At 43.7% G+C, this 23,713-nt stretch overlaps 1 protein-coding gene across 1 annotated transcript in view; it reads left to right on the top strand.

The window, feature by feature from the left end:
- PFKFB3 (6-phosphofructo-2-kinase/fructose-2,6-biphosphatase 3) overlaps positions 1 to 23,279 on the top strand; it is a 952,670-nt gene extending 929,391 nt beyond the window's left edge. Inside the window, exon 16 of the transcript XR_007456894.1 lies at positions 23,269 to 23,279. The gene's annotated coding sequence lies outside the window, so the exon portion shown is untranslated. The remainder of the gene's footprint in view (positions 1 to 23,268) is intronic.
- The last annotated feature ends 434 nt before the right edge of the window (positions 23,280 to 23,713 follow it).

Below are 23,713 nucleotides of genomic sequence, written 5' to 3' on the forward strand. Positions count from 1 at the left end.
AGTCACATGAGGCTATTGTAGGCAGAGAAGTTTCTCCAGCTGGTAGAAGAAGAGGAAGTCAAAGAGGTGTGCTCCTTCTGGCCTCAAAGAAGAAAGTAAATGCTGTGCTGTAAACTGACAGGAGAGATGGGGGTCTGGAGCACTTCCAAATGACCCCTAGTGGACAGACAGCTAGAAATCAGGAATCCTGGCCTTACGGCCACAAAGAAATGAATTTTACCAACAATCTGTGTGCTTGAAAGAGAATCCAAAATTCAGATGAGGATTATAGCCCCAGCTGACACACTGATTTATATCTGGACTCCTGACATATAGAAATTGTGAGATAATAAATGTGTGCTGTTTTAAGCTTCTACATTTATGGTAATTTGTTATAGCACACTAGAAAAGTAATACAGCATGAATGTGAGGAAATTTCCAAAGAAAGAACCATGTAGAAAGTCAGGAGAGAACAGTATCTGGTGCTCAGACAGTGCTGGGAATAAAGCCTGTAACCACTGGCCAGACTGGAGAAATTCATAATTGGGAAGAGTATTCAGAAGAGTTGCATGTCAATAGAAGAGGATCATTAGCCATAGATGAAACACTGCTCTGATCCTAGCTGACAAATCTTAAAAATCAAGATGAAGAAACTATTTCCTAGTAGCTTCATTGTATCCCAGAACAAAACTCAAGAATATTATTAAATATAAAAATATCCAGCACTCAACAAAGTAAAATTCACAATGACTGGCATCTAAACAAAAATTGCCAGACATGAAAGAACGGAGGACAATACAACCCATATGAAAGAAGTGGGAATAAATAAATGAAAACGAATCCAGAAACGACACAAAAATTAGAATCAGAAGACAACGGCATTAAAACAATTATATAATTGTATTTTATTTGTTCAAAAATGTAACTAAGGATATGCAAGATATCAAAAAGACTCAAATGAGGGCGCCTGGGTGGCGCAGTCGGTTAAGCGTCCGACTTCAGCCAGGTCGCGATCTCGCGGTCCGTGAGTTCGAGCCCCGCGTCAGGCTCTGGGCTGATGGCTCGGAGCCTGGAGCCCGTTTCCGATTCTGTGTCTCCCTCTCTCTCTGCCCCTCCCCCGTTCATGCTCTGTCTCTCTCTGTCCCAAAAATAAATTAAAAACGTTGAAAAAAAAAAAATTTAAAAAAAGACTCAAATGAAACCACAAGAGATTAAAGCTGTATATCTGAGATGAATGCTAATCTAAATGGGAATTATTATCGGATTAGATATTCCAAAAGAAAAGGTCAATGAACTCAAAGACATAGCAGTAAAAATTATCTAAAATGAAACTCAGAAAGAAATAAGAAAAAAATAAATAAAAGGAGCTTCAGGGAGTTGTAAGACAATTTCAAGTAGAAACTATACATATAATTGGAATTCCCAAAGGGGAGAAGAGAAAGAGAGAATAGGAAAAAAGTATTTGAAGGGATAAATTTTTTCCAAATTTGATGAAAATTATAAATACACAAATCCAAGAAGCTCAAAGAATCCTAAGGGGGAGAGGGGAACATGAAGAAAACTAGATTAAGATACATCACAATCAACTTAATCAAAGCCAGTGATAAACAGACAAATCTTAAAGTACCAGAGAGAAAAGATAAATTACATTCAAAGGGGGAAAAAGATAAGACAGCATAAATAAAGTTAAAAAGACAAACAATGTACTGTTATTTTGCAAGAAAATACCTGCAAAATAAATAATTGGAAAGAATTAGCATCAAGAATATGTAATGAACTACACAGATCGATAAATAAAAGGACTAATAAGTATTTCAGACCCTCACTAGAAGAAATACAAATGTAGGTATTATTCATGATAGCGATAAAACATATGTTTTAACCCATTCACAGTCTCTCTATTTGATCCTCCTACATATGCACAGGGTTCTGTGGCAGATTAGATTGTTTTCAATCCCTCACTTCCTCCCTGTTATAAAATTATATATGTATGGCCTTTTCCATGTGACTCTGTAGCAACTTCCATTGTGGGAGGTGTGTACTTCCCTCCTTTTTGATGTTGGCCTTGGCTCTGGGACTTGCTGTGACTGATACAATGTGGGCATAAAGGACTCTGTGCCGCTGCTTTTTTTTGATAGTTCATAAACAGTGTTCATTGTTAATTATCAGACAAAGTGGACCTCAAAATCAATTAATCACATTCATAATTATTTTCTGACATGAGCTAAGATTTTCAGTTGACCGAACGTAACTGCTTGTCAAGTCACCAGTGACCTCCGTGTTGCTGAACCCACTGGTTCCTTATCTTATGTGGCCTGTCAGTAGCATGTGACACAGCTGTCACTCCCTCCCCCAAGAAAGGCTTTCTTCACCTGGCTTCCAGGACACCATACTGCCTGGGTTTTACTCCTACATCACCAGCTGCTCCTTCTGAGTCCTTTGCTGATTAACTTTTCTTCCTTAACTCTCTTCAGTCCTTCCAGACCTCTTCATTGTGACAGGTGGGACTGCACAGGATATGAGCCTCACTGCTACACATTGCTGCCTCTACTTAGCCACTGCTTCCTTTGGACAACCTTGGATCCCCCCCTAGGCCATACTGGCTGTTTCTCCTTGGGGCTCATCTGAATCCGGTACATGCTCCCCATGTACATGGTCATGACTGTGCCATTTCCAAGCTGAGGCCATAGGAGCAGTTATACTTCCTCTGCTCTCCTATAATCCTATTGTCCATCGAGAGGAAAGCATGATGAGTATCTCCTGCCCCTCAACCAAGGTTCCAATATGTGACACCTGGAAAAGGTCTGGACTCAACATGCAGCCCCGAGCCAAGCCCAGCAGAGATTCCCCTAACCTTAGCCAACCCATAGACCCATAAGGAGGAAAAATATTTGCTTGGGGGCTGTTTGTTACATAGCATTATTGCACCAATAGCTATTTAACAAAGCACTGCTTTATAAATGGAGAAAAGCAAATACAGAGGAGAGAACTGTGCGCCTAACTAAAAAAGCTCAGCATCCAAACCTAGGTCTTCTTGCCTCAAGACTACGCTCTTCTCAGTAGACCAATGTAGTCTCAGTTCGGTGGATGGGAAGTTGTTTGAAGGTATGAGATGCCTTATTCGTGAAGTACGAGCGTCCCAAAGATTTTAGTGAAAGACAAATGACATTGGCTTTGGAAGAAGATGCAAGGCTGATCTGGATGAGGAGGAACAAAAGCCACAAACACAATGATGGAGGTGTCATCCTGAACCACAATTATTTTTTTTTAATTTTTTTAATGTTTATTTATTTCTGAGACAGAGACAGAGCATGAGAGGGGGAGGGGTAGAGACAGAGAGGGAGACACAGAATCGGAAGCAGACTCCAGTCTCTGAGCCATCAGCACAGAGCCTGATGCAGGGCTTGAACCTACGGACTGCGAGGTCATGACCCGAGTCGAAGTCGGTCGCTCACCTGACTGAGCCACCCAGGCTCCCCATGAACCACAATTATTAATAATAAATAGGCATTTGAGGGTCAGGAGGCAATCAGGTTCCAACAAGGGAAGTTGTTTCCAATGTCTTTGTGCCCAAATTATTTGTTCATGGGATCATCTACATCTCTTTAATCCATTGTACTTGGTTTCCTTGGAAAAACGTGTGCTTGGCCAGGTCACATTTATTTTTGCTTCATTCATTCACTGATTCATTCATTCATTCATTCATTCATTTCAACAAATATTTATTAAGCAATTACATGGACTAACCACAAGCTGTCCTCTCATATAACGTAGTCTAGTGCAAATAATCGAGTTGCTAAGCCAATCAAGTTGCTGAGCCAACCTGGAAAAGTGCCCTTTGAGCTAAGATCAGAAGGAAGCATAGAGACCAACTATGTAAAGAGAGCTAAGAGTGAATGTTCCAGACAGAATGGTATGTGCAAAGTCTCTGTGGCAGGAATGTGGTACACTCAAGGAAGTCGTAACAGAGCCAGTATGGCCAGAGTAAAATAAACACACAGGAAATGGGGTGGGGGAAGCCTCACTGGCCGAGACTCTCCATCTCTTCCTACATATATGGGAAGCTATTGAAAGATTTTAAGCAGGGCAGGAAGTCACTTACCAATATTTAATTTCCCAGATGGAGAAAAGTATCATCCACTAAGGCAGCCAAATTTGTAAGAAGTAGTAGATTATTATTAAAAGCAGGCTGTTATGATGATGCCTGATGGAGACATTTATTCAGGTAGTACTGATATTTTCTCAACACAGGCATCATGAGGTAGTAACCTGTTGAGGTAAGCCTCTATTCCTCACATAGCTTTACAAACAGGCAAGGATTTAACCTTTTTGAGGGGCGCCTGGGTGGCTCAGTTGGTTAAGCGTCTGACACTTGGTCTCAGCTCAGGTCATGATCTCACAGTTCTTGAGATCAATCCCTGCATTAGGCTCTGTGCTGACAGCATAGAGCCTGCTTGGGATTCTCTCTCTCTCTCTCTCTCTCTCTCTCTCTCCTTTCCCCACCCCCCTCTAAAAATAAGTAAATAAAGTTAAATAAATGAAAGACCTTTTTCAATGGGATTGCAACTTTCATCAGTCACCCGATGGAACACTCCAATCCTTTCCTTTCGCAGCTGGATCACACTGTATATAAAACAACATCCCCATGAGGAGGTAATTTTTGTAATGGAATCACACACCTGCTGTTCTTTCTAGACAAGCATTTGGCTCCACGAGAAGAGAGAAGAAAAAGATATCTGCTACCAGTTTGATATTGGAAATTCTGCGAAGTATACATGTAAATGTAGGCTTCAAATTCTGCCGCCCTCTAAACACACCCCTGCTATGATCCGTGATTCGATTTGACAAAGATTAGAAAGTTATACAGGAAGATAATTTCATTCTTTCTTCCAAATACCAAGGATGGGACCCTTCCATGAATGGATTGCTTTGTAGGTAAGGTCATCGCTTTCCTCTATCTTTAAAATTAGTCATTCCAGAACATTAATTGCTCTGTCATTGATATGTCTCAAAATGGTACCATTTGACATCAACACACACTTATATTTATTCACTGGGTCAGATTTTTTTTTTTAATTTTAATGTTTATTTTTGAGAGAGAGAGACAGAGTGTGAGCAGGGGAGGGGCAGAGAGAGAGGGAGATACAGAATCCGAAGCAGGATCCAGGCTCCGAGCCGTCAGCCCGGAGTCCAACATGGGGCTGGAACCCATGAACCGTGAGATCATGACCTGAGCCGAAATCGGACGCTCAACCGACTGGGCCACCCAGGCGCCCCTCACTGAGTCAGATTTTATTCCACTTGGTACTACCTTGCCACAGGCTCCTCCCCTCTCCGTCAGGTGTTTCTTATGCACGAGTGCTAGCCTTTAAGAGCACGGTGGCATCATTACCAACCCCATCTGCATCAGCGCATTATCCTCATCTTGTAGAGAAGACCAAGGACATGACGGTAACTTAGTCTCTGCTCCAAGCTCCAGTCTCCTCACCAACAACAGCTAAGCAAACGCACATACACACATAGTATCTTGAAAATCAATAACGGAACGACTAATAATCGCACGCGTAAGTTTGCAATCCAGACTCGCTTCCTGCTCAAGCCACCACGTCTTCACTCGGCTCTGCTGGCCGATGACAGAGCAATGTTGAGGGTTTTATGCTATTAGCTGCCAGTATCCCTAGACAGATTCCACAGCCATCTCGAGTTTCCAAATAAACTGGCAGACCCTTCTCTAAATGGATTTTTCATGTTTCTTTCTTTCTTTGGATTTGGAACAAGAATGACTTTTCCATGACTTGCTTGGAGAGCTGGTTCAAATTAGACTTCCTCGGGGCTACAGACATTCACTCCTATCAAGTGCATCACCCCTAAAACTTCAGTCGGAGGGCTGAGGGGACTGGAAAACAGATTTTGCTGACTAAGAAAGAAAATGTAGATCTGTATCAGGTGACAGATGGCATCACCACATCTGAACCTCTGCTCTCGGATCACTTGTCTGAGAGTGACATACATACAAAAGTAGGTGGCAGTTATGAACACTTCACGGGGGTTCAGTGAACATCGAGCTCAGTACTCAAGCAGGAAGCTGAGTACTATGTCGGAAATCCCACACCGACGGAGCAATGCTAGAATTGTAATCTGGGAGTTTGGGCACCTAATTCATTCCTCCATGATGATCTTCTCTGAGACTTAGTTTCTTCATCTCTGAAATAAAAGCAGTAACACTGAACCTAATAGTGACTTCACAAGAAATACTGATGTGATTCAATAGAAGCCCCCAGGACAGCGTCTCGTAGGCAATGAATCCATGTTAACCCCCTCCCAGGAGATAAAAAAAAAACACAAACACTCAATACCACACATCTCTCAGAAGTCAAATTGAGAGATTTCAAGGGGGAAACATTTTTAAAGAGCACCATGTACTTTTGGGACCCCTTGACCAGGTGTTGGTGGGATTAGCTGGTCCAAGTTAGGAAATAAGAACGTATTTCAAATGCATTTGATTTCACCACCAACGCCACCGAACCACATTGAAAGGGGAACAGGTATAAATGGGGAGTGCTGGGGTGAGGGCGTGATGAGTCAAACCTTATGAAAGGAACTTCCTGCTCTGGGTATTTATAAATGTACAGAGTATCACAACTAGAACTTACAGAGTTCGGCGGGCTGACTCCAGAGACTGCGTGATTTCCTGGAATCCTAAGTAAAAATATACACACATTCATACCTGCATTTTTCTAGGGACACGACCCATATATTTCACCAGATTCTCAGAGGGACAAAAGACACCCCCAAGTTCAGAACCACTGACTCAGACCCATCTTAACCTTTAGCCCACACCTCTTTGCGATCAGTAACACACATATCACTCTTTTCCCAGCGTCCAATATGCTCTGAAGCCTGAGAGAACTTTTGGGGTCCCACTCTTCATTCTTCTGGTCCTTCTGGAATGTTCCTGACACTGAGAACCCAAGGCAGTGGGAAGAAGAAAGTAAACTAAAGAAATGTCAACGTGGTGGCATTTTACTCTGAAGACCATTGAGATGAGAGTTAATTGACATAGATAGTAAGTTTGCATGCAGATTTCATAGCCCTCCTCTGACCCTTGGAGGGAATGTTGTTATAAGAAATTAGTCATCAGGAGTTATCATGAAAACGAACACAAGATCCCCAAAGAGCTCACAGGTGGGGCTCAGCAGGGGCTCCCCCAGCACTCATCCCCTTATTCCCTCTTTTCCTCACCTACATGGTTAAATGATGGGTTAGGGGGTCTCTAGTGTGCCCCCTAATGGCCACCGTGGGTTACTGAGAGTCTGTTTTGCCATTCACCAGGCGATCAACACACCCAACCCCATTTCCCCGACCTCAAAGAAATCCCACCAGGTAGTATGGCTCTCCTTCCAAGGCAGCTCCAACCTGAACAACGCAGACCCTCGACTAGGACTCGGATCTCCTGACTTTGTCATCAATATTATTTTCTCTGTACCCATGGTCTCTAAATGTAGGGAAAAAATGTGTCTTATACATGTATATAAAATACATATTTTATATGTATGTACATATACATATTTTATTTTTAAATCATATCTACACACATATACAAGTTACTTATAAAATATATGCATATACATGCAGGACTATGTTCATATATATATATTACATGTATATTGTCCCATGTAAATACATGTATTGACATGTAAATATCCCATGTTACAAAATACGTACAGATAAGAATTCGAAAGAGGAATTAAAATGTTAATAAGGGGTTATTCGTTGAAGGCACAAAATTGTGTTCCTACTACGAGCAATTATTACTAGTATCTTTGGAAGCCTAATATGATTGAATATATGACACTATTTCTGACGACTTGGGTTAAGCACTTCATGATTTAGCCATTTACAGGCCTGCATCCAAATTCAGCCAATTTCTCAATGGGGTTTGAATGGCCGTTGTAATCCATGTGGAGGAAGTCACTGGCTGTGCCCAGAATCTTTGGTTTTCAGTTCCTTCGAGCACCCAAATGCTGGTTGAAATGCGGCTAATAAACACCTCTCTTTCCAGATGTTTTCATTTATTAATCAGAATGTGCTGCATTTTTTATATTTTTAACATATGGGTTCAAAGTGCCCTGAAACTCTTTCATTTAAAATTTTTGAGCTGGCTAGAAAATTGTTCCCAAGTTTTTTAAGTATGAAATATGAAAGTCTCTGTAAGCGATTCCTTTAAACTACTTTCCTCGAAAAAGTCACATAATGATAGAAACATTTCCCAAGATCCATTTTCAAAATGCTCTCTCCATAGCATTTTGGATTCTTTCAAAAAGCCGCTATTTCTCCCCCCCACTGCTAAGTTACATTTACCACAAAAGGACAGATTAAGTGCATTTATTACTGCTAGGTGGTACACTTACAGCCACTTTTCATCAAAGGAAGGTCAACAGTTTGAAGCTCTTGTATTTTTGCAAAAGGGAAAAAAAATGCGCAAGTCACCTTTCTGTTCACAACTGTTTTAACACTTTGCCACAAAGAAGCGATCCTTCGGGTGGTGTAAGAAGTATGCATGGTCCCTCCTTACCTTCTCACAAACGATGTTAAACACGCTACTATTTAAAATGATGAAATCCATTAAAGCCCTTCCCCTTCCCCGGGCACAGATCAGCTGATTATTCCCCAATATGCAAAAAGCGAGCCAAGGTGGGATTGGTGCCTCAGCTGAGCCCGTTTGAAATTCAGCCGCGGTGACTCAAGAGACTGTCATGCCATGTGACCGAGCACCTGACTTGCACACCAAGTGTAAACTTGTATTTCACAGTCCCTTAAGATGAATTTCTTTCCTATCATTTTGGGATAACAGCATTAAACATCTTTATTTCCATACTCTAGTGACTCTCATCCACGCTCCTTCTGTATTGCCCACGGCCTTGGGAGAGACTTCCCCCTCACCTGTCTGTCGGGCCAGCAGCTTGAGTCCCGGGGTCACCCGCTGCCCATCTATGAAATTCCAGGTGCGCGTCTATGTTGAAGACCCTAAAGAAGTGGCATGTAGGGGCGCCTGGGTGGCACAGTTGGCTTGATCTCAGCTCAGGTCATGACCTCCCAGTGGGTGGGTTCGAGCCCTGCATCAGGCTCTGTGCTGATGGCTCACAGTCGGCTTGGTGTTCTGTCTCTGTTTCTCTCTGCCCCTCCCCCGCTTGTGCTCTCTCTCTCTCTCTCTCTCTCTCGCTCTCTCAAAATAAATAAATAAACTTAAAAAACAAAAAAGAAGTGGCATGTAAAGGTGTCATTTAGACAGGAAGGCTTTGAGGACCGCTGGTCCCTGGCTAAGCCAGCACGCCCACGGGACATTAGTGCTGCCGTGTTAACCTCTCCACGTTTTGTTCCTTCCTTACCCAGCCTTCGATGCCACTGAAAGTCCCCCTGACCCCCAGGACCCCAGTCAACATGGATCTCGCCCTTCCTCTGGGCATCACATCTGTACCCTACGCTTTGGCATTTGATGATATTATTCTTTCCGTGACAGCCTGAGACCTCTCTAGAATCCAAGGATCATTATTCCTATAGTTAAAATTACAGCCACAGATGTTCTATGTAGGAGGGGTCTCACTCAGGCTTGTCACCCCCTCTTGCACCGTCCTGTGGAGTAAACACCCTCTGGGTCCTTTCTGCTGGCTTCCCTTGCCTGGCGTGATGCCATCACAGAGGATTTTACTGTCTTTTCTCTTCAAGGTATCGTGTGTGCAGTGTTTATTTATAGCAAATCTCCTTTTAGGGTGTGCATATCTACATATTATAATGAGACTACATATTATAATGAGAACCACTTGATAAATCAAGAAGCAAAAACAGGGTAATAGCTTTTCAGAGACTGTCCAATAAACTTTCGAAATGTCGGTCCCGCTTTCAAAAGGTCAGAGTGTAATTTAAAAGAATGGAAATGTTCCAATAAAGTAGCAGCTGTGTAGAATGAACCCCTTTTTCTACACCTCCCGAACTGGATTCATATAAAAGCAAAGGTCTCTTTGACTAATGAATGGCTGTTAAAGTTAAAGATCTGTGCAGAGGATAATTTGTAGGTGCAGTTCAGAGAGTTCTGGAATTATAGCTACACTATAATTGAGCTCGGGGCTTACAAAAAGAGCTTTTAAGACCGATTATCTCTGTTTACTCTAGAACAATAAAAGTTGGTAAAGACCTATTTCCAATCACTCAGTTTTCCCACTAAAACTAAAATTCCTTCCAATAAATAGCCTAGGATGTGCGGCTCAGAGCACATGTACTCACAGAGCGATGAACCCAGGTTCGACGAGGGGTTTTATGTTTTCAGGGCTAAAGATTGGATTAGAGAGTCAGAAATCCTAACCCTTCCCCCACCCCATTAATCCACTTTGTAGGAAAATGCAAGTCCTTTTTTCATCTGTTTGCTCATCTATGAAACGTAAGTGTACTGTTGCCCTTCGTTTTCACTGCTCAGTCCTTTGATATTGACAAATAAATCTCTGTGCTTCCTGCTGATGGTGCCTGCTCACTCAGTGATTTCCAATCTGTGGTCACCAATATGTTCAAACACGTAGAAGGTAGACCAAATCACGGTGTGCTTTACGCCATTCGCTGTCTAACGGATTGCCAAGAACACAGAGCCCCACGGAAACCAGAACGATTTGCATCTCAATAGTATTTTTGCTAACACTGGTTCTGAAAGTAATGAGGGTGGGAAAAAAAAAAAAAGGTAAGGAGTACTGGTTCCAGTGCCCTAGAGATGGTACTTCCTGAAAATCCCCCACCGAAGATTGTTCGGTGCACGAGTGCATCCGTGTCTCTAAAGCCACAAAGAATGTAGCACAGTGAGCGTCTGGCCCACCGTATTCAACGTCCAGTCTCCTTCCTCATTTCTTCATCTATCGGATTGCACGTAAATACATCTAGGGAAGAGATCTCACTTCCTAAAACTACAGTTAAAAGTCAGTAACTTGTAGGCACCTGGGTGGCTCAGTTGGTTAAGCATCTGACTCTTGGGTCGCGATCTCAGCGTTCCTGAGTTTGAGCCCTGCATCAGGCTCTACGCGGACAGTACAGAGCCTGCTTGGGATTCTCTCTCTCTCCCTCTCTTTCTGCCCTCTGCTGTTCGTGCTCTCTTTCTTTCTCAAAGTAAATAAATAAGCTTAAAAAACAAGACATATTTTTTTTTAAAAAAGCCAGTAACTTACTATTTACTGACCGCCTACACTTCTGTAATACATAGTTAGAGGGTAAAACCCACATACTCTAGTGTTACAAACACTATTATAAAGAGACATCATATTGAAGGATTTTAGAGCCAGAAGGAGATCATCTGGTTTAAAATCCTCATTCTGGAGAGGGGAGAACTCATACAGAGGGATGATGAGTCATTCCCAAGGTCAGCCAGTAACGACAGCACCAGGCAGGGGCCCCACCACCTGACTGTACTTGTGCCCTGATCCTCTTGCTACCGCTTCTGGTAGGCTATAAACACACACTCATGTGGTCTCAGTGATTTCCCTGAGTCTTTCTGTCACAAAGTGAATTCCTACAAAAAAAATACACATATACCAAGGCCTTAGAAAAACTATTTTGTCAAATGCACACACATACACACACACACACACACACACAGAGTATAGAAAGCAAATATCATTCCTGCTATTTATACTCAGGAGTTTGCTCTTACATTTCACAATCTCACAGCACAATTTCTGGCTCCTGGCACCTTTGACATAAATCCTGGAGCATGTGAATGAGAGTGTGCTACAGGGATCAGAGAACTCGGGGGGATAACGGACAACCAGCCCACTAAGGGCCATGTGACTCATACATTTAATCTGCTGAGGAGGCTTAGAGTGGTCCGTTCTGTTAAATAAATGTCTTCTCCTCTTTCAAAGCCCCTTGCGGTGACGGTCCTTCTTGGCAGTGACTTTTCCAACCACATTATTATCTCACTGGGATCCATTTCGTGTCACGTTAACATAACCGGGGGGTGGGAATGGGTCTTTCTTAGTCGCACCCAAATTCTCCTTATTTGTATCTTCTGGGAAGATAGGATATTTCAGGTCACCAGCTACCTACCCACAAGTTCTACACCGTAAAGTGATTTGCGTGTTTTCTGACAGGTGTATCTCTGTGATGCCAGAAAGCTGATGCAGAATGATGGCACGTGATATTCGATCAATAATAAAAGAGCTCCCGTGACTGGGGTATCTATCTGTCAGGAAATAATCGTTAAGCACGTACTCATGCTAGGTTTTGAGGCCACAGCATCGTACATGGTCTCTAGAATTCACTCTCCGTGGGGAGGGAAGCGGAATAAAGTTTCATGCCAGGAGGGAGATGATGAGGTAGGTGTCTGCGGCCAGCTGGGGAAGTCAGTGAAGTCTTCCCCAGGGGATGGCGATGTTTGAGCTGTTAACCAATGGCCAGGCAGACAGAAAGCCGTGGAAACAACTTGCAGGAAGATACGGAGGGAGCTCTGACCCCGGGGAACTACGATCGGCCGGAGGCTGACACAGGGGCTGCGGATTCCCGGGAAATGAGACACGGCAGGTAAAAAGGGGTGAATATTCCTTTTTCCACCAGGCTAGCTCCCAAATCCCAGAGACAACCGCATATGTTTAGTCTGATTGATGAAAGGAGATTTCAGAATTTCTAGACCTCTTCGAAATTCAGCTCACGCTCACGTGGGAAGTTGTACACCCCTCCTAAAGGACCCTGGGCAATCTGTGGCTGGTTTCCCGAATACTGCCCTCAGGCTCAAAGCTGCTGAATTCTTAAAGCACAACCAACGAGCACAGGAGGGAACATGAGAGCCATCCTTTCCCCATTAAATGAAGAACTTTGGGGGGTATCATCCAACTCTTCTTAAAGGAAAGCGATTTTCTATTTCTTTTTTTAAATTTTTTTAAATGTTTATTTTTGAGACAGAGCATGAATAGGGGAGGAGCAGAGAGAGAGAGGGACACACAGAATCTGAAGCTGGCTCCAGGCTCTGAGCTATCAGCACAGAGCCAGACGTGGGGCTCGAACTCATGGACCGCGAGATCATGACCTGAGCCGAAGTCGGACGCTTAACGGAGTGAGCCACCCAGGCGCCCTGTGATTTCCTGTTTCAAAGAAAGGGATAGAGAGAAAAGCTTTATCTTTTGAGCTGTTCTTTCTTTCTTTTTTTTTTAAGTTTTTTTTTTTTTTTAAGTTTTTGTTTAAATTCCAGTTAGTTAACATCCTGTGTAATGTTCGTTTCCGGTGTACAACATAATGATCCAACGACTCTGTACATCACCCAGTGCCCATCACAAGTGCCCTCCTTCATCCCCATCACCTTTTGGGCCGCCCCTCCCCCCACCTCCCCTCTGGTTCCCAGCAGTTGGTTCCCTATAGTTAAGAGTCTGTTTCTTGATTTGCCTCTTTCTCTTTTTTCCCCTTTGCTCTTTTGTTTTGTTTCTTAAATTCCACGCAGGAGTGAAATCACATGGCATTTGTCTTCCTCTGGCCGAGTTATTTCACTTAGCTTAACCCTCTAGTGTAGCTCTACCCACCTCATTGCAAATGACACGATTTCATTCTTTCTTACAGCTGCGAAATATTCTACCAGACGACCGTATCTATACACACATCCACACCCCACCTCTCCTTTGCCCGTGCATCCGTCGACGGGCACTTTGGCTGTTTCCGTTATTTATAGCAGCATTCTCTACAACAGCCAAATTACTAAATTGTTATTTCTTAAGACGGCTAGCAAGGTAACATTATTCATGGGTTTATGTGTTTTGTTTGGGGATTCACCTAAAAATGTAGCGTCTTTTCAACAGTTAAATGGGAGGAGGGGGAGGAGTGCGTGGTCTATGGAATTAAAACTATGTGAACATTCTTCTAATACTACTGGAATTTTTATATCTTGGCCAGGCGCTGTTTAGAAAGAATAGAAAATTCCAGTTTGTTTGTCTTTTTTTTTTTTTTTTTTTTTTTTTTTTTTTTTTAGGAGTAAGTCAAAGTCTTACAGTATCTTCTGTATAGTATACTTCCGCGGGATTCAAAGAGGTCAGGTCTCTTTGTGTGGACAATACAGGCCATAGAAAGAATGGATAATATTAGCCATAGAAAGAGCAACGGATGATTTAGATTGGTGTCTTTATAGGACACACAAGAAAGAATGCCACCAACATCATCCTACAAGCCTTTTGTTTGCTATGCAATTATGTCCTTTCTTCCCTCCTCGGCTCGGTACGGCTCAGTGCCTAACTCTGGCTTAAATTTTAAAGGCAGTAATTAAGCCCTAGAAACTTCTGGTGCCAAAGCTGTTCCGCAGTGCTGCTAGTGTGCTGTAAATCACCACGTTCTCCCCTTGGGGCTCCTTCCCAGAAGCTGTCAGAGGCAACTCCATGTTTATGGGAGAGTCTCTCGACGCTTTATACTCATTGAGATAAAATTAAGTCAAAGAGCATTCAGTTAAAATGGCAGGGTAATTAAATGAGCGGTACTGGGTCCCTCCATTTAAACTGTATCAAAGACTTCGAACTACAGGAGCCAGGATGTCAGAGCCGTGTTCTTGTTGAGCAATGCTGGGGTCCTGCAGGCACAGGCTTGCGGTCACGGGAGACTAGAGACTTGCTACCTCTTCTGTGCTGCTCGAAAAATGCGTGAGCGTTTAGAGACTCCCACATCATCCGCAGACTGGACAGGGAGGCTGGCACACCAGGGTGGTAACACACAGCTCTGACGCCTGGTCCGAGATGCTGAGAGGAGAGAGCAGACCTGGTCTGTGGCCTCTGGGAGTTTACGGGTCAGTAGGGAAACCAATTCAACAAACAAGGGTACGCCGAACAAAAGGGACACATAGGAACGATGCTGGATGCTTGGCCACGAATGGCATTCATTAGGAAAATTTGCAACAGTGACACTTTGATAGCCAAGAGAGAGACCGTAGAAACTATCAGTCCTGGCTTCGAGGCTTGTCTCAGGCTGTTAGGACTTTTCAATCATGTTCCCCTCCACAGTGGCCTGGAGAAGTGAATATAGCTGGTAGTGGATAGCCATTCCCATGTTACACGGAAACTGTTTTGTTCGTAATCGATCAGTTCCCACTGTCGGCCAAATTGCACCCCCATGCAGCAACACGTACACCATGTGGGGATTTCATTGACGTACTTAGCTGGTAGTGTTACTCTGGGAGTTCACACATCCTCTACTAGTCCTACGAGATGGGCTGGCCTGCAACCCTGAGTCCCCCCCCCATCCTTCACATTCCAACCTCCTACCGGGCTCTGCCTCCTCCAAAGGACCTTCCCTGGCCAGCAGCCTCCCATACGCCCCAAAGTGGGTCATCTCCAGCTCTCTTAACCTGGGTCGGTTGTTCTGTTTATCCACTGGCTTTGTCATTAGAACATGCTGGTCTTTGAGAGTCGGCATCTTTCACTTTTCACCCAGCGTACAACGGGAGAATAGATGTTTACTGTGTTGAATTCAAACAAGGAGTCCCTGATAAATGATTTCTGAATTACATTCTCTAGCACCTTTCAGAAGTGCATGCTTTACTCTATTTCAGTTTATTCCCTCTACCCAGTTGCATAAATTTAATTCTGCATAATCCACCAAAAACTTAGCAAAGACTCCCCATCCAGTTAATTGAGCATTCACTTTTATACACCTTGCGTCCACTTGAAGGCACCTGCCCGTTTTCATGCATTTTAAGCATTACAAAGATTGAGAAGAGACGACCTCTATGAAATATCCCGACAGAATCTGCCCTAAGTGAGCTGTTCCTACAAAACTCTGTCATTCTGCTGCCCATTAGTCTTTGCCCATTAGTCTAGCCGGCTCTGCCTGAGTCAGAAGGCACACGACATCTCCTTGGTTGTAAGTCAAGTACTGATGGCATATCCGGGGTCTCTCTTATTCTGGTGCCTTTGTAACTACGGCTCACACTACTTTTGAAGGATCACTCCTACCTTAGGCACATTTACCTTCCTCCTGGGGAATTAAAGACTTGTTTGCCTATAAGGACAGGGCCACTTGGCTCACCCGGGTCTTTAAGCATCATTGCCCCCGGTATATAGCACGTCAGTCCCAGTGTCTCGCCTGCCTCCACACTTCAGAAACTTCCCTTGGGCTGACATTTCCATCTCTATAAATATTCTGTGATCCCTTCTCATTAGAAAATGGGTAGCTGAGCAGCAAAAAGTTCCAACTTCAGCTGGAGAGAAATTAAGACTTAGACCAGGCTTTGCAGGAAACAGTAATACGATGGCTTTGGAAGTTGCAAGACAAAAAGAAACGAAGAAACCTTGTGAGCACCAAATACCCAGTAAACCCGAGACGCACACGCTTGCTCTGAACATGGCGACTCCAGGTTGCTCATGAAGGAAGAGCCCAGAAAGTCATCCACACCCACACAATTCAGACACTTTCCTACAGATCTCTGGTCAGATTTCTCACATCCCTATTGGTGTGAGTCTTCCCTTCTTTGTGTCCTTTCCCTATGACAGAAATTGATGAACAGTGAAATTCATGACGCCAGGTCTTAGGAGATGGGAAGATGAGGAAACTTTTTGAATAGTCAGGAGTTGACTAAGGACACTGATCTTACAGCAAGTGTTTTAAGAACGAGAACCAGACGAATGTTCAAAACTCTGATTCCGGCTGCTCCTTAAACAAGCGTCAACCCCCGAAAGGCTGATCTGAGTGCTGGGCTTACTATGTCCCTCGTAACACCGAGCTTCCGGTCCTCTAGGTAGAGGGCACTCACCAAAGTGTTGTTGAATAAAATGAAGTAATATTATCGTCACTACTGGGATTGGATTTCCGTATCGTATTCCACAGATAAACACAAGGAGACACAATCTTATTAAGATAACAAGATTGTAAAAATACTTGAAAGCTACATTTTTCTATTTCTTTAGGACCAAAGATTACTAGGCACCTTAATAGGCTGATGACAGATGAGAAAATTTCCCTGACATAAACAAGAGCTGGCATTACCGTACCAAAAAAAAAAAAAAAAAAAGCCAACAACAACAAAAAAACAGTGTTCAGTAAAGTGCACAGACATTTCAAAAGATTTATGCCACTGGCTGCCAAAGCGTTTTGATATTTCCTGATGGCGCTTTATGTAAAACCTGAACTTTAAAAGTTTTTATAATTCGTTTTAAACCTAATTCTGCGCATTCATTATTAACTGAGAAGTACGCAACTGTGATAAAATAGCCTGCTAACAGCAGCTACCGAGGGATTACACAAACTCTATTGTATTAGGCAGTTAGTCTTTTGCATATTTCATTTACTCAAAGGGAAAACATTATAATTCGTAATTTCCATATTGCCAGATTATTGTGCACTCTCCAATGATTACTCTCTCTATTTGTTTGGAATCTGTCAATTTCTGCACAATTTAATAAGACAATTTGACTTCCCAAACACCAGAAGGATCTCAGAGGGCCGCATTTCAATTGAAAATTGAAAAGACCACAGTCTCTTCCCAGGAACACAAGCTCGGCATTAGCATTTGTTAAACCCCTTCCCGGTCCATTTCTCTCCCCTCCCCTGAAGCTTAACTGTTTGATTTCATCTTGCGACAGTACGGTTCCCAAGAATATAATCTTCAATATTATTTTCATGCCGAAGTAAGAAATGTAGGAGACGGAGTTATTATAAGGTCGTGTTAAGTTTCAATTGCATTACCAATGCACATAGATGGATGTGGAGATTAAAGGCAGGAACTCTCTTGCAAAGGCTCAAAAACAATTTCCCGGGCATTTAATACACCAACTGTCTAAACTGTTTCCGAAATTACGAAGTGGAAGAAATTCCCTTTGGCTTCCCGCCGGCACACTGTCCACACCGAACGATGTTCTCCTCGGCTGCCTTTCAGCCCAGAAACCAAGATGGTCTCAAACCATGGTAGCGCTCTCGCGTCGGCCCAGTAAATTTGGCTTTGCTTCCTCAAGTGGTTCTCCAGATAGGTTTTGCAATTAGTTCCCATGTGGCGTCAGTCGTGACAATCTGTTTCATTCCACCCAGTCAGCAAGGATTTATTGAATGCCTACCTGGAGCTGGGCGCCGAAAATACTCTTTTCTTACAACATGCTGCGCTGTTGGCTTGCTGGACCTTTAAGGATTCTTTCCGGCTTCTTCTTTAGAGTCTCTGTTCTTCCAACCAGAGAACACAGATCGATAGGGCTTTGGTTAGCTGCAGTCTTGGCTTTTTTTTTTTTTTAATTAATCCCAATTTAATTCCAATATCACACGAAAACATTGCTTCTATATGGAGGCAGTGTCCTTTGTGCTGTTATTGTCAAACAAATTACATGTTTATGCCCTGTGTTCCCATTAACAAAGATGTATAATTATTGCTTTAAGCAGTATCTTTTAAATGAGATGCGGGAAACTATTACAAACACAAAACACGTTTATGCCGCGTTTTGTATCTGCCGATGTAGTTGGATTTACCAGTGCTCTTTATTTCTTCATATGGATTCAAGGTGCTGTTGAATGTTCTCTCACTTCAGCCTATGTGGACTCCCCTGAATATTTCTCCTTTTTTCAAAATTTATTTATTTAGGAGCGCCTGGGTGGCTCAGTCAGTTACGCGTCCTACTTTGGCTCAGGTTGTGGTCTCATAGTTTGTGAGTTCGAGCTCCGCATTGGGCTCTGTGTGGACAGCTCGGAGCCCAGAGCCCGGAACCCGCTTTGAGTTGTGTGTCCCTCTCTCACTGCCCTTCGCCCGTTCGCACTCTGCCTCTCTCTCTCTCTCTCTCTCTCTCTCTGCCCCTCCCCTGCTCACACCCTGTCTCTCTCTCCCTTAAAAATAAATATTAATAAAATTAAAAAAAAGAATATTTATTTAAATTCAAGTTAGCTCACAGACGGTGTAGCATTGGTTTCCTGAGTAGAACCCAGTGATGCGTCCCTTACACAGGCCACCCAGTGCTCATCCCAACAAGCACCCTCCTTAATGCCCATCAGCCACTTAGCCCATCCCCCCCACCCACCTCCCCTCCAGCAGCTCTCAGTTTATTCTCTGTATTTAAGAGTCTCTTATGGTTTGCCTCCCTGTCTGTTTTTACCTTATTTTTCCTTCCCTTCCCCTATGTTCACCTGTTTTGTTTCTCAAATTCCACGAGTGAAAGCATGTTATTTGTCTTTCTCTGACTTCTTTCGCTTAGCATAATACCCTCTAATTCCATCCACATCGTTGCAAATGGCAAGATTTCATTCTTTGTGATTGCCGAGTAATACTCCATTGTGTGTGTGTGTATACACCACATCTTCTTTATCCATTCATCTGTCGATGGCCATGTGGGCTCTTTCTCTAATTTGGCTTTTGTTGATAGCGCTGTTATCAACGTTGGAGTGTATGTGCCCCCTTCGAATCAGCATTTTTGTATCCTTTGGATAAATTCTTAGTAGTGCAATTGCTGGGTCATAGGGTAGTTCTAGTTCTAATTTTTCCAGCAGCCTCCACATGGTTCTCCAGAGCGGCCGCCCCAGTTTGCCAGAGAGTTCCCCTTTCTCTACGTCCTCGCCAACATCTGTTGTTGCCTGAGTTGTTAACGTTAGCCGTTCTGACAGCTGTGAAGTGGTATCTCATTGTGGTTTTGACGGTCATTTCCCTGATGATGAGTGATGTTGCCAGCTTCAGTTTTTGTACCCAGTGGAGGTGTGACTGAACCATTTGCATGTGTTCAACACAATGCCAGACGGTGCACACATGCAGCCTGTGACACAACATATATAAATACACACAAATTTAGAAGCAATTCACCGGATAGAATCTATATGCCAGTAGCATGATTTACCGAAATCCAGTGTATTTTTTTGTTGTTGTTTCTCTGGGGGGGGGGGGGATTGTTTTGTTTTGTTTTGAAATCCAGTGACTTAAGAGGTAATCTACATCACAGAGGTCAAGTGTAAGAACACGAACACTCGACTCCGGTCCCTGATCTCCCAGTCCCAGCTGATGGCCGTAAACTAGTTTCTTTAATTTCTGCATGGCTTCGTTTGCTCGTCTGTAAAATGAAAATAGTAACAGAGAACATCTCATAAGGCCGTTGGAGGATTAAATGAAATAATCCCTCTAATCCACGGAGGTGACGGCAAATCTGGACGTCCTGGAGGCCTATTTGGATACTTAGGCAGAGGGCTGGCTCGGGGGGTCAGTCAGCTCAGCAGAAGGAGAGCTGATCTAGTTGTTTACCTCTGAAGGCCCCCCTTTCTACAAAAAGGCCATTCCCCCAATCCAGGAAGCATCTACTGTCACACAGTTGCATAGATCTCCTGGATCCCGGAACTATAAACGTGTGGATCATGTTCAGGTAGAGCTTCCTTAAGCATTGACCAGACTAGAGTTGTCCATTTATGCCTGGTCCATATTGTAGGTTAAGAAGTCAGGAGATGGCGTGAGCTCTGCTTCCTCTTGGCTTATAGGTCACCCCCTCCCCATGACTCTATTTTATATCTGCACCTCAGCGTGCCAGTGCTGCGTGTCCATCACCTGTGAGCCAACAAGACGTCAGCACAGAGCCTGGTCCGCCGTAAAGGCTCAAGAGACGTTTTGATGATGTCGTTGACGATGGTGACAATAACGTTGTTTGAACGCTGGGTACGGACATCTTAGTTCTGAGCTAGGGGGCTGAGCTGCCATCTATAAGATATATGAAATTCAAACACAGTGAAAATGTAAGCATATTCAATTTTGCTGGAGTTGGCATGAAGGAAGTTAAAATTATTTAAAAAAAAAACAAACGATCAGTACTGATCTTTGCAAAGGGAAGATCGTGTCCCATGTTTTTATTGCAATTACATTGGACTAGAAATTTGGAGAATTCTAGTCTCAGATATCCCTCTATCTGATTTTTCTGTGAGAATGTACATGCCTTGAGGTCAAGGATTATGCTAGTTAATGTTTATGCCCAAGAGAGTTTACAATACGTTGTAAGCATTTATAATATACTGAACAAATGAATAAAGAAATGAATCTTCCCATGACTAATCTCAACCCACCATGATCTTTCCATTCTTTGAAGTCTGCTTCTCAGACATTGTATACTGCAAAATCAAGCACTTGACTACAAACTATCTTAGGTTATTTTCCAGTTCTTTCATGTATGTGATGCTCTCATTTCTTAAATTTTTAAACCCTCAAGGTTATCTGAACTCCACTTTCCAAGCTGGACAGTCCACCGTAATTCATTCATTTTGTTTTTTTACAGCATTGCTTTTGTGCCAGGAGCTACACTAGCTTCTGGAGATTCGTCTGACAAGGAACAAGATACAATAATGCCGGCCTCCAAGAAATCCCAGCATGGTGAGGAAGACGAGTCAGGAGCCAGGATTTCAAACACTGTGCATAAAGATAAGCCCAGGGTTCTGCGTGAACACGGAGGAGGGAAACGGACCTCAGATTGCGTGTTTCCCAGCGTCTTTGTCTGGACTGGACGAAATAATAAATACAAAGCAGCTGGCACATGGTACCCACTCCACAAATGGCAATGCACATAGTGTTCACCTTCCTTTCCACCACTCCTCAGTGCAAATAACTCCATTACTATCACATAAATTAAGCTGCTTTCTTTAAAGATGCTGATTTTCAGAGCGCTAGTGGATGTGACCATTGCAATGTGCTCAGCCTAGAAAGAATCCGTGTTGTGTGAACTTCGCTATATGCCTCTCAACACGATGTGATCATTCTGAAAATGGCGTGCAACCATCTCTCTACGAAAGGGTCTGCTTCTTGATTCTGACATAGGCTCTTGTTCCTCTAGCCCGGGACTCCTGAAGGAGTGGATAAGAACATTCCGGACTTGGAGAGACTCAAGTTCTAACCCTGACACTGACATTTCACCTTTCTGGTTGTGGTCAAATTCCTTCCTCAAATGTTCCTCAGCTGTAAGTGGTGGAGGGGGAAACAATACCACCTCAAGAATTGCTGTGATGATTCAACAGGATAATTCTTATCATACAGAGATCTCAGACCACCTATTTATTCAACAGGTATGAACTGAGCACCGACCGTGTGCCAGATTCTAAAGACACGGAGGAAGAGAAAAAGCAATCAAATTCACCTGTCTTCATGGAGCCACCGTCTCAGTGGGGGAGACAAAAGATGGCTAGACTCAGCAAAAACAACGTGGAATGTGCTGGAAAGGAGTAAGAACCAGGAAGGACAAGGAAACAAAGCAGGAAGAAGACTATGAGGGCAGAGGAAGGGGGCTGAGTCCTGAAACCGATACTACTCTTTACTCGAGACTACAAAATGATGACAATCATTTGTCATCTGAAAAGAGAACAATTACATTTCTATTTTGAGAAGACACCCAAGGAACTTGTTAATCCTTCACACACACACACACACACACACAGACACACACACACACACACACCCTGGGTAATAATTTCACATATTACCAGTGCTATGCCAGGGCTGACCAGAGTATGGAACCCTAGGAGTGAGTCATCCATGTTGGAATCACTGATGTCATTATTCCCTGGCCACTGGTTACACGTGTTTCCTGTCATGAGTGTTAGCCACCCCCCCCCACCCCCCGCTCTCTCTGGCCATAAGAGAAGCCTTTGGGGAACTGGTTGTTGGTGTCACCGAGTCCTTCCTGAGCTCACAAAATCCCCCATCGCAGAATCTTATATACCTTCAGGTCAGAAGTCCTCACTCCTGTCTCACGGCCAGACCACGTGGCACTCAGAACACACCCGAGACCGCATACCTGACCCCCCCACACCAGCCGGCATTGGAGGAACCACGTTGGGGACGTTGAGCGGTCATTGACTAAAGCTGGCAGGGACGTGAACACAAACCTGGGCAGCATTCTTTAAAATGGAGAAAAGGAGGCAAGAGGAAAGATTAGATCCAATTCGTCCCTGCCTTAGGAACGCCAGGATTTTGTTCAGCTGGACGAGGTGGAAGAGAATCCTTCTTCTTCTCGTCTCCTCGGCCCCCAGGGACACCGGTCTCAACCGAGCCCCAGCCCCCAGATCGCGGGGCAGTGTTACTTCAGCCACCAAATATGCTGACGCCGAGTATTCCTACCTGGACTCTGTTGTCATCCAGAATGCCACCTTCCACCGGCCAGGCCAACAGTCTCTCTTTAAAGCAAGCTGTGCAAATCCCGCATTTGAGCAAGGGGCCCCCGTGCTCTGCTTTGAATGCTACAGCCTCTTGCGTTGGTTGGCATCTGATGAGAAGCACCTGGGGAAACATGGCAGTCCTCTCACGGGACAGATGCTCATGGAAGGTGCAGAAGCAGATGCTTTCCTGGGTCTTCTGCTGCCAAGATGGCCCCGGGGTGGGGGGTGCTTGTACTACAGAAAGAACCTTGGGCGTGGATGACCGGATCTGCACGAGGAGAGAGGCAGGGAGAAAACCCACCAGCGGCCACTAGCATGGTCACTAATCAGTGTGAATGACGAACAGGTGTGACCACTCCAAGTCTCCATGTCAAGTAGCTTTTCTCCAAGACGCCATGGCCACAGTGGTCTCCAATGTCTTTTTCCTTGGGGAGTTCATACATTTATTTCTTAGGAACTATGCGATTATTGATCATATGAACCTTTTGTCGTAATTCTACAAACATTTTCCCAAAGCTTTCCTTATTGTGTCTTCCAAAGTCACACTTGTTATTTTATTCTCTATTTGGTGTTGTGTAAAGACAACCTGTCACGACAATATGCTTCAATCTTAATATCTATAAGTGATGTGTTCGAAGTATGAAAGTGGATA

This window comes from Panthera uncia, chromosome B4, assembly GCF_023721935.1.
Source record: "Panthera uncia isolate 11264 chromosome B4, Puncia_PCG_1.0, whole genome shotgun sequence".
NCBI classification, from domain to species: domain Eukaryota; kingdom Metazoa; phylum Chordata; class Mammalia; order Carnivora; family Felidae; genus Panthera; species Panthera uncia.